Source organism: Pongo abelii, chromosome 9 (genome assembly GCF_028885655.2).
Source record: "Pongo abelii isolate AG06213 chromosome 9, NHGRI_mPonAbe1-v2.0_pri, whole genome shotgun sequence".
NCBI classification, from domain to species: domain Eukaryota; kingdom Metazoa; phylum Chordata; class Mammalia; order Primates; family Hominidae; genus Pongo; species Pongo abelii.
In genome coordinates this window covers 47010610-47020997 of record NC_071994.2, presented here as the reverse complement: position 1 = coordinate 47020997, position 10388 = coordinate 47010610, and positions in this window count along the sequence as shown.

Sequence of the window (10388 nt, the reverse complement as noted above, 5' to 3'; positions counted from 1 at the left end):
CCAGGGCAACATAGTGAGACCCTGTCTCTATTAAAAAAAAAAAAATTAGCTGGGCATGGGGGTGCCACCTATAGTCCCAGTTATGCCAGAGGCTAAGGTGGGAGGTCCCTTGAACCTGGGAAGTTGAAGTTGTAGTGAGCCATGATCAAACCACTGCACTCCAGCCTGGGCCATAGAACAATACCCTCTCTCGAGGAAAAGAAAAAAAGGAAAAAAAAAAAAAAGGCCAGGCTACACCTGTAATCCCAGCACTTTGGGAGGCCGAGGCAGAAGGTCACTTGAGGTCAGGAGTTCGAGACCAGCCTGGCCAACATGGTGAAATCCCGTCTGTACTAAAAATACAAAAAAATTAGCCATGCGTGATGGCACATACCTGTAATTCCAGCACTTTGGGAGGCCAAGGCGGGAGGATAACCTGAGGTCAGGAGTTTAACACCAGCCTGGCCACGTGGTGAAACCCCATCTCTACTAAAAATACAAAAATTAGCCAGGTGTGGTATCCCAGCTACTCAAGAGGCTGAGGCAGGAGAATCGCTTGGATCTAGGAGGCTGAGGTTGCAGTGAGCTGAGATCGAGCCACTGCACTCCAGCCTGGGTGACAGAGAGAGACTGTCTCAAATAATAATAATAATAATAATAATAATAATAATAATAGAGACTGCACTCTTAAATATCACACAATTCCAAGCACTTTACATGGATTATCTCATTTAATCTTCACACCACCCAATGAGGTTGGTGCTGTTATCATCCCATTTTACAGATGGGGAAAGTAGGGCCCAAGGAAGATAATTGCCAGAAAGTGAAAGAACTGGGAACTGAACTCAGCTGTCTTACTCCAAAGCCTTTGTGCTTAACTATTACAGATACTTCCTCTGAAGAGATTAATAGATGAAGAGGTGAAGAGGATAAGCAGAGTTTCAAATAGGGAAAAATAAGGTATATGAAATTTTAACTTCTGATGTTTCAATGAAAATTTGTGAGTACATTTTATCTTTCCACCCATAGGGTTTAACACGCGACTGGGCACCCAACCAGTAAATGTTAATTTATTTAATTAATCCATCACTAGCAACTTATTTCCCTTCTGCATTCTCCAAAACTGCTTACTTATTTTAGCTTTTTCGCTTGTGAACTATCCCACCCCTCAACTTAGCCAAGTTAATAATGAAATATTAGCCAATAAACTTAACGCTCATAGTCATTCCATTTTTTAAAAAAGCCAAGAGAACTAATAGTACGCATCCTTATAAATAAAGATCAAAGGGGTTAACTAGAATTAATGGTAAAAAAAAAAAAAAGGAAAAAAATAGATCAAAGGGGATTTTCCAACACTGAATAGTACCCGGGAAAATAAAACATTTCCACCTTCTCTGGCGCCCTCTTGTGCTTCCTAGCTGCAACTGTCAAGATTGCGATGCTTCCAGGAGTGCAGGACGGTGATACTGGATCTGGATTTATGTTCTGCGTTGTACACACAAACCTTTATAAACTAAACTTGTTTTTCTTCCCTGTATGTTACTCTAATCAGTGCTTATGTCAGGAATTGTAAAATATCCTTTAACCTGGGTTTCCTAGGCTGAAATTGTCCTTATCCATTTTAAGTCCCTTCAGCTCCTGCTCCTGAAGACTCACACAATCTATGAAATGCGTTTTTGGAAGTATGTCTCCCTGTCTGACTGTGTTATTTGATAAGATTGTTCTCATTGCAGTCTCTCTCTCTCTCTTTCCCGCTCCCTCCCCTCCTCCATCTACCCTCTTCCTCCTTTCTGAGGCCAAGTCTCTGAATTCCTTGAGGAGTTAAAACTGCAGGAAATTCCTTTTGGAAGAATAAAATATAGCCATTCTCCTTCCACTTTTCCTTTATTTAAAGGCAGCCTCCAAGCGGTGCTGCTTGTTCTTCAATGTCTTGCAGAGCTTTTTTGTTCATTCCTTAGTAAAACAAGCGTTTTGGTTTTTCAGGTTCACTGTGTGTGCACCACAGGACTGTTACACAAGGCCATGGGAAACTAGCAGAGGCTCAGGAAGTAAATGTAACTAAGAAACAGATCCTACGTTGTATTTGAATCACCCTCCTTCCTTTCCGATGGCTGAATCTTTCTTATGGGGTGAAACTTTTCGTGCCAGGATCTTTCTTTTCTTTGGATGCGTTATCTCCCAGGAAGCTCCTCAGAACCCAGCAAGTAGACTTTGGGTGTCCTGTCCCAGTGGCTGGATAAACAGGCTCGGATATTTCAAATTCTTAGTTAGAATTAAACTGGAACTTGTTTTATATTTACATGAAACTGAATAATTAGTGATAATATTAAAATTAATAATAATTGGCCGGGCACGGTGGCTCACGCCTGTAATCCCAGCACTGAGGGAAACGAGGCGGGTGGATCACCTGAGGTGAGGAGTTCAAGACCAGCCTGGCCAACATGGTGAAACTCTGTCTCCACTAAAAATACAAAATGTATCCATAATAATCATAATTCCTGATTTATAAGGATGTTCATAAGTTTTTTTTTTTTTTTTAAGGAGGAGAGTTGAAACCCAGTTTGCTTCAGGCCACTACATGGTCTTTCTAAGGTGAAGACTATGTTCATTCTGTTTATGGATATTATATCTTAATACCATGTCCTTCCACAGTGAATTTCTCCTTTAACTGGGCAGCAGTATGACTCAAGGAGTTTTTAAAACTGCTGTTCCTAATTCAGTAGGTCTAGGGCAAACTCAGGCATCTTTATTTTTCTAAAGCTTCAAGGGGTGTCCACGTGTAGTCAGAATTGCAAATCGCCGCCATGTGGCCATGTGGTACACTGTCACAGCACACTACCAGTGCTGTGTGGTATCTAATTTGAACTTTGCTATAAACCTATGTAATAAGCAGGTTTGCCATTACCGTCAACTTACAGATAAAAAGAATAAAACTAAGAGCTTGACCAAATGTACATAGCTAGTCAGTATACAAACTGGGGCTTATACGTGGGTCATATGACTCAAAAACTTATGCTCTTTCCTGTTGTTGGAGAGAACAAGATTGATTTTTTAAAAAATAAGATCTTTCATATGCATTACTTCCTCCTCTTTCCTGCAGTGGCTACATCGGTCCATATTTTCATCTGGTAGGTTACTTTGGCAAGAGCTTTCACCAGAAGCCTCCTCCTGTCTTTATCTCTTCCCTGAACACTACCTTCGGCTTAATCTTTAACCATTAAGTGCAGCATTCATCAAGTAACTCTTTCGTTTAAAAATGACCAATATTTGTCCTGTTTACCGACTATATTAGTCCATTCTCACGCTGCTAATAGACATACCTGAGACTGGGTAATTTATGAAGGAAAGAGGTTTAATTGACTCACAGTTCAGCATGGCTGGGGAGGCCTCAGGAAACTTACAATCATGGTGGAAGGGGAAGCAAACATATCCTTCTTCACACAGTGGCAGGAGAGAGAAGAATGAGAGCTGAGCAAAGGGGGAAGCCCCTTATAAAACCATGAGATCTTGTGAGAACTTACTATCATGAGAATAGCATGGGGGAAACTGCCCCCACGATTCAATTACTTTCCACTGGGTCCCTCCCACAACCTGTGGGGATTATGGGAACTATAATTCAAGATGAGATTTGGGTGGGGACACAGCCAAACCATATCAACATCTGTAGTGGGTTGAATGGTGGCCCCCCAAAGGACCTGTCCTCATCCTAACCTCTGCACCCTATAAGCGTGAACTTATTTGGAAAAAGGGTGTTTGTAGATATAAATAAGTTAAAGATCTTCATATGAGGTCATCCTGGATTATCTGGGCAGGCCCTAAATCCATTGACAAGTGTCCTTATAAGAGACAGAAGACACAGACACCAGAAGAGAAGACCACGTGAAGACAGAGGCAGAGATGGGAGTTTTACAGCCACAACCCGAGGAACGGCTGGAGCCATCAGAAGCGGGAAGAGGGAAGGGAACATTCTCCCCTAGAACTTGCAGAGGGAACATGGTCCTGCTGACACTTCAATTTCAGACTTCTGAGAGAGTAAGTTTCTGGTGTTGTAAACCATCCAGTGTGTGGTCATTTGTTACAGCAGCCTTAGGAAACTAATATACCAGCTCATCACCTCTTTTTGACTTTCAGGGACCATGACATCTGTGGCTTCCCTGCCAATCCAGCCCTGGTCTTGCATAAATCCTCTGCCCATCTGGTTGTTCCTTCACTGTCTTCTTCCTGGGACTCTCAGGTCTCCTTGTGTGCCTTCCCTCATGTTGCCTCCTCATCAGAAAGAAGACATGCCCTCTCAACAGAGTCCCCTTTCAGAAGGGAACTGGCTTTTGGGGTGGAGTGATAGTGGGGGAGGAGATGAGATCTCTAGGGACATGGTGGTGTAGTAGGCAGGGTGCTCTTTGCCAGTCAGTTCCTTGACATGTTTTCTAATTTTTTTTTTTTTGCCAGCCTCAACCCTTCCTTTTGTTGCCTGCATTAAAGAGTGTGTCTAAGATCCACTACTTGCACAAGTCTTGCTACATTTTTGGGTGTCATCCATAAAGTATGTTTGACTAGTTGACCTCTTACTCTCCTAGGTCTCATGCATAAGGTATGTGAAATCTAACCCATGAAAACATTTTTCTTGAGCACCTACTAAGTGCCAAACACTACCCCAAAGCTGGGGCTGTAGTAGTGAGATAGATGTGGTGGCTGATCTCACAGAGCAGAGTCTTCCTGTTTTGATAAATACTGTGCTTATCTAGTTGGACTTCACTGAGGTCACACAGCTACTAAGTGGATGGCCAGGATTCAAATTTACTTCCGTCTGACTGCAAAGTTGCTTTCTACCACATCATGTGTATCAGTTTGGGTCCTGGCAAGAAACAGAGAACATGTTCCAACAGAGTAACTGAAGGAGAATTTAGTGAAAGATTATTTACAAGGAAGCAGGAAGGGTTAAAGAAAACCCAACAAGGAATGGTGCTGTGTCTCAGTGCTAGCAATAGCGGGGAGCCATTTCTACTCCTAAGTCTAAAAGGTTGAGGCAAGGAGGTGGTTACTGGAACCTGGAAAGAGTGCCTGTAGCTGTCAGGGAGGCTATCAGACAGGAGTGAGGCTCTCGGGTCGAGGAATAGCGATCTCACAGCAGGAATTCAGGGGAATAAAGCCCCTAACCCCATACCCCTCCTCTGCTTCAATTTCCTGCTGGTGACTCTTATCACCAAGGTAGGTGATGGGTCAAGGAGGACAAGGTAGGCTGGGTGATGCAGGCCTTAGAGGTCAGCTGTGGAGTCACAAAAAAGGATACAGAGAGTGGAAAGTGGATCTGGAGGGGCAAATGAAAAATGTGCCTGTAATCCCAGCACTTGGGAGGCTGACACAGATAATCACTTGAGCTCAGGAGTTCAAGACCAGCCTGGGCAACATGACGAAACCCTGTTTCTGGAAAAAAAAAAAAAAAAAAAAAAAAAGATGCGTGTCTGTAGTCTCAGCCACACGGGAGGCTGTGGAGCTTGAAGCCGGGAGGCAGAGGTTGCAATGAGCTGAGATCGTGCCACTGCCCTGCAGCCTGGGCGACAGAGCAAGATCATATCTCACAAAAGAAAGAAAAGAGAAAAATGCCCAGCATACCAGTGTTTCCCAAACTTTACACCTTCAGATACTATTTTCATGAGTTTACCATATCCTATGTTTACTATACACTCAGCTGTACTTAATATTTTATGAAAATTTCCTCCTTTTTTTAAACTTTGTTAAATGTACTACTAGTAACAGGTACTAATAAATGTATTAATGGTAATTAAGGTAATATTTCACTACCTTGAATAGAAGAAAACCGTAAAAAATAAATCTAATAAAATCAAGTTTGCTAAATTTTAAAACCTAAAATTTAACAATAATGATAAATGATAATGTATCTTATGATGTCCTTCGCAGGCTGGTCCCTACCTGCCTCTCTAGTCTCCCCTCCCCTGCCCGGCCCCTGCCCCATGCTTCCATCCCTCCATTTCAAGCATATTGGTTTTTGGCCCTTCAAAACCAGCCATACTTCTACCTACCACAGTGCTTTTACATAGGTTATTCCTTTGGTATATATCAGTAAGAGGACATACCCATGAGTGCTAGGGAACCTGAAGAATTCAACAAATACAGTGCTATCAGCTAAAAACAAGAAGAATTATGCTTTCCTGAAAACATTCTAGAATTACACAGGTATCACTCATGATTTTGTCATTGATCTGGATATCCAGGTTTTTGTCCTGGCACCAAAGTTTAATCCCAAGATCTTAGATGATATATTTAATAAACGTGTGACTCAGTTTCCCCATCTATAAAAACAATTAGCTATCGAGAACATGATAGATACACTAAATCAACTACCTAAACTGTTGAATGCAATTCATGGTTGTATTTGTTATGTGAGAGCAGAAAATTACAATACTTTCTTTCAGACACCTACCTTTACCAAATCCAACCTCTTATGTGCCCAACCAGATGTCTTAGTCATGCTACAGTTATTTAAAGCTCTCAATTGTAAAAAAAAAAAAAAAAAAAAAAAAAAAAAAAAAAAAAAAAAATTATCCAGCATTCATATTTACGAATAAATGAGATAAATGGGGAACAAGTATAGCCACTTTAGATGCTATTTGACATCCGTTCTCTTTTCTTTCTATAATAGTGACCTCTACTTTCCTTGGGGACCTTACTTCCTCCCCTACTCCCAGACATGTGGGAAGAGATAGCCCCACCCAGCTTCATTCCCAAAGCCACAGTGACAATCAGGAGGTTTAATCAGAACTAAGGAGATACAGCTGGGGACTTCTGCTTACAATTATGCTCTTTCTACTGGACTTGAATCTAGGGGGATGTACTTGATAGCTTCAATCATCCATTCTCCTCATTTATCTACCTTATTGTATGTCCTGAAGAAAACTGGTCTGCACAATATAAGTTCCCTCTAGCTTCTGGTTGATTTTAGACAATGAAGAATATGAGCAAGAGTACAGCCTTTGGGTCATCTTGCAGGGTCTGAGAGTAAGACCAACGTGAAGGGAAATAGAGCCATGGTTGGGAGAGGGACTGGGTCCTGGCCCCATTGGCTGACTGGCTGATTCTGGTCATGCCAAGACTATTATATATACTGATTCTTTAGTTGCATGAGCCAGGACATTTCCTCTTTTTTTTCCTCAAAACATTTTGAGTTTGGGGCTTCAAACACGTGAAACAGAGTCTTAATGAAGGTATAACTAAAAATATAGCTCTGAAGTGAAGATGCATGGATCCCTGATCCTGAGGACTCTAAATCTGACCTAAATACGGTTCCAGTCTCCCTAAGGCCCCATCCTACAGCACATCCTGTTTTGAGATTTCTCTGAGATTCTGTCTCTCTTATACATGATTTATAGCCTTACAATATTACAATATTCACCATCTTTACTCACCATGAGTCAGTCTGTTCCTTGGAGCAAAGTGAATGTAATGAAACAGTTCCCATCTTACAGATAGGGAAATGGAGGCCAAGATATATGAGGAGACTTCATCAAAGGCAAACCTGAACGTGGCAGGCAGGTCTCTGGCCAAGGATCTTTCCATGCTACCTCCGTTTCTTTATGTCCCCTTTCCCTCCTTCCCTATGCTTTTGCCTTCCCCTTTGCCCTGAATTTTTGTGGTCCGGTTGCTCTGGGAGCCTAGGTCTTGTCACATTATCTCAGCACTTGGATGAGACAGTTCCAGCTGTCAGAGAAGGAAAGGCATGGACTTGTTTTTCTCTGAGTTTCCTTCTATTTCTGTGTGCTCATTTGGCCTTCAGCATGTGCCACCCTATGAAAGTTTGGGGGATGTTTTATAATGTTGCTTAACTTTATTTAGCTTCCCGAGTATTTATGACTTGCCTTCAAGATGAGAGTGAGTTTAGCTGGCGTCCCTGATTCACCTTGGAAAAGTCTATTGTGCCTAGCACAGTATCTGGCTTGCATTAGATAATCAGTAAATATCCATTGACAAGATTGACTAAAAGAATCTTATATTAGGCAAAATGCTGGCTAAGCTGCTGTAACAAAATTACAGTGGCTCCAACATGACAGAAGTTTATTTTTCTCTCACTGCCCAGAGGTGTGCAGGCAGTCCAGGGTGGGCAGGCAGCTCTGTTCTATGAAGTCACACAAGGACTCCTTGCCCTGCTATCCTCTAGAGAGTGTCTTTCTCCTCACGGTCAGAGCTGGTTTACCAGTACATTCACATTCTGGCCTAAGGAAAGGGGGAAAGGGAAAGTGAAAGGAAAAAAGGTAACTTCCTTATAAAGATGTGATTCAAATGTGCACATATTACCTCTGCTTGCTTCTCATTGGCTAAATCACTGTCACGTGCTCATGCTAACTTGCAAGTGTGTTGCGGGAAGTCAGGGACCCCAAATGGGAGGGACTGCCTGGAGCTGCGGCAGAGGAACATAAATTGTGAAGATTTCATGGACACTTATCAGTTCCCAAATAATACTTTTATAATTTCTTATGCCTGTCTTTGCTTTAATCTCTTAATCCTGTTATCTTTGTAAGGTGAGGATATACGTCACCTCAGGACCACTGTGATAACTGTGTTAACTGTACAAATTGATTGTAAAACGTGTGTTTGAACAATATGAAATCAGTGCACCTTGAAAAAGAACAGAATAACAACAATTTTTAGGGAACAAGGGAAGACAACCATAAGGTCTGATTGCCTGCAGAGTCATTATATTATATATACATAATATATATAGTATATATTATATATATTTTATATATAATATATATAGTATATATATATATATTGTATATATAATATTATATATTATATATATAATATATTGTATATATATAATATATACATATTTTATATATATAATATATATTATATATTATATATTTTATATATTTTATATATATAATATGTATTATATATATTTTATATATATAATATATATTATATATATTATATATATTTTATATATAATATATATTATATATTATATATATTATATATATATTATATATTATATATATATATTATATATATTTTATATATTTTATATATAATATATATTATATATATATTATATATTTTATATATAATATATATTATATATTTTATATATAATATATATTATATATATTTTATATATTTTATATATAATATATATTATATATATTTTATATATTTTATATATAATATATATTTTATATATTTTATATATTTTATATATAATATATATTTTATATATTTTATATATAAAATATATATTATATATATTTTATATATTTTATATATATAATATATATTATATATATTTTATATATTTTATATATAATATATATTATATATATTTTATATATTTTATATATATAATATATATTATATATTTCATATATAATATATATACACATTATATATATATACACATTATATATATATAAAACATATATGTGTGTGTGTGTGTGTGTATATATATGTCCAAGAGTAATGAAAACATGTTACTGCAGAAAGACTGGTCCAATAATGTTCATAGGAGCCTTATTCATAATTAGCCAAAAGGTAGAAACAAACCAAATGTCCATCAACAGGAGAATGTTTAAACATGTTGTGGGATATTCATACTGGAATACTGGAAGGTTACTCAGCAATAAAAAGGAATGAATTCCGGATACATGAAACAACCAGGGCTGATTTACTCATTTGGCATAGTAGGCACAGTTCTGAGGCCTGTGAAAATAAACTTATAGGTGGAAGAAAATGTTTTAGGTGAAAGAAATTGTCATATTCATCTTTATAGCAACATAGTCATAAGACATAATTTTTGATTATATAAATAGTTTGTCATATTCATCTTTATAGCAACATAGTCATAAGACATAATTTTTGATTATATAGTGTGTGTACATAAAATAAAGGGGCTCATGAAGTGCTTAGGGCCCATAGAAATCATAATGCAGGCCTACAAACAAGAATAAATATTAAAATATGTGTTAAGCCAAAAACCTGGGACACAAAAGAGTACATGCTGTACTCTTAAATAGAATTCTACAACAGGCAAAACGAATCTATGTTGATAGTGACCAGAAAGTGATTACCTCTGGAGTGGGGAGAGATTGCCAAGAAGGGAATGAAGGCACTTTCAGGGATGGCAGACATGCTCTATATCTTGTTTTTGGTGGTGGTTATTTAGGTGTATATACAGTCTTCTAAAATCATGGAACAGAACCTTTAGGAACTGTACATTTTATTGTATATTAATTATGCCACAATTTTAAACAAAGAAAGGGGAAGAATAGACAGTAGGGTACAATGAAAAATTTCTGTGACAGATTTGATAAATGAATTACTAGGACAGTGTTTGCTGACAAGGTTTAACATTGCATTCTTGTAGAAAAGCTTTAGGAACTCAAAGGGAAGAGTCC